At 43.9% G+C, this 1504-nt stretch overlaps 1 protein-coding gene across 1 annotated transcript in view; it reads right to left on the bottom strand.

Annotated features, from left to right (window-relative positions):
- LOC110287895 (intelectin-1a) overlaps positions 1-1072 on the bottom strand; it is a gene marked incomplete at its 3' end in the record, with an annotated part of 5492 nt that extends 4420 nt beyond the window's left edge. The window contains exon 1 of the mRNA XM_029473771.1: positions 941-1072. The remainder of the gene's footprint in view (positions 1-940) is intronic.
- Between the last annotated feature and the right edge of the window lie 432 nt (positions 1073-1504).

Here is a 1504-nt window from a genome sequence, read left to right on the forward strand (position 1 = left end):
TGAAGTGGATTGGAGAAATGGTCAGCGGTTAAGAGCAAGCACTGCTCTATCAGAGGACTTGAGTTAGCTTCCTGGCATTGACACTCAGTAGTCAGTGTACAAGTGCCTGTTCCTCCAGCTCCGGAAGACTGGATGACCTCTTCAGGACTGTGTGTACCTGCACACACATGTACACCTTCCTGCCCACAGACAGGTACCTCTATCTAATCATAATAATACAATCTTTTAAAAAGAAACTATTCTACAACATGTATGAGCCTTGAAGCATACTACTGAAATAAGGCAGATTACTCATATGAGGTAACAAGAATGTACAGATTCATAGATGGAGGAAACAGAACAGAAGTTCCCAGGGACTACAGGAAGGCATTGCTTGGTGCCTACAGAGTTACTATTTAATGTTCTGGAGATGGACAGTGGTGATCCATAACATTGTGAACGGTAATCTTACTTCTGAAACCCTTTAAAATGGTTAATCAGCAATTTTTATCCACTCTGTATATGTTAGCACATTTTCTATATTAAAAAAATAAAGCAAAAAATAATGATAAAGGCTGGACAGATGTTTCCAAGATAAAGAACAGCACTTGCTGTTCTTCCAGAGGGCCTGAGATCAATTCCTACAACCACATGGTGGCTCACAACCATCTGCAATGGGATCTGGTGCCCTCTTCTTCGTGCGAGCATAGGTGCAGAACACTGTATACATGATTGATTGACAGATATAGATAGATAGGTAGGTAGGTAGGTAGGTAGGTAGGTAGGTAGATAGATAGTCAAAAAATAACTGTTCCAGGGGACAAAAGGCTGATTTCCCAACTGGGTTTTATTTGCACTTTTGAGTTAGGGTTTCCTCAGGCTGGCTTAGAGCTTACAATCCTTTGCCATCAGCTCCCAAGTGCTAGGATTACAGTGTGCTCTTAAATGCTTCCTCACTCACCTTGTGCCTTACTGTCCTCCTGCTTGATTTCCTTGCAGCTTCTGGGCAGAGAGGAAAAGAAAGAATTGCCCCATCTGTTGGTGTCCAGGTTCTCTTCAGCTAGGGAAGATGCAGAGGTTCACTGTTATGTGACACCCAGGCTGCCCTTGTCATTCATCCTAATCTCATTCCATGACACCTGAAAGCTTCACTCTGAGAATCCACAAGGAAGAAATACAAGAGATTTGACAGCAGGGGGAGCACTGAGTCCAAAGTCCTGAGGGGAGCACTGTGTTCAATGTCCTGAATAAAGTGAAGTCCAGCTTGCAGGTAGAAGAAATGCCTAATGAGCCTGAAGCATGGGTACTGAGGTCAGCAGTGCAGAGACTTGACCAAGAGACCATAGAAGGAGGAGCTTTCCAAAATAGCCTGGACTCTGCAAAGTCCTAGAAGGGCAGAAACAGACTTTGGGGTCAGAAGTACTCTGGGGTAAAGCTCCATGTTCAAAGTCAAGTCCTTCTGGACTGTAGTCACTGTATTCCCTGGTGCCTAATGTCAAGCTGAGAGAGACTTCACAAGACTATC

Source organism: Mus caroli, unplaced genomic scaffold (assembly GCF_900094665.2).
Source record: "Mus caroli unplaced genomic scaffold, CAROLI_EIJ_v1.1 scaffold_14623_1, whole genome shotgun sequence".
NCBI classification, from domain to species: domain Eukaryota; kingdom Metazoa; phylum Chordata; class Mammalia; order Rodentia; family Muridae; genus Mus; species Mus caroli.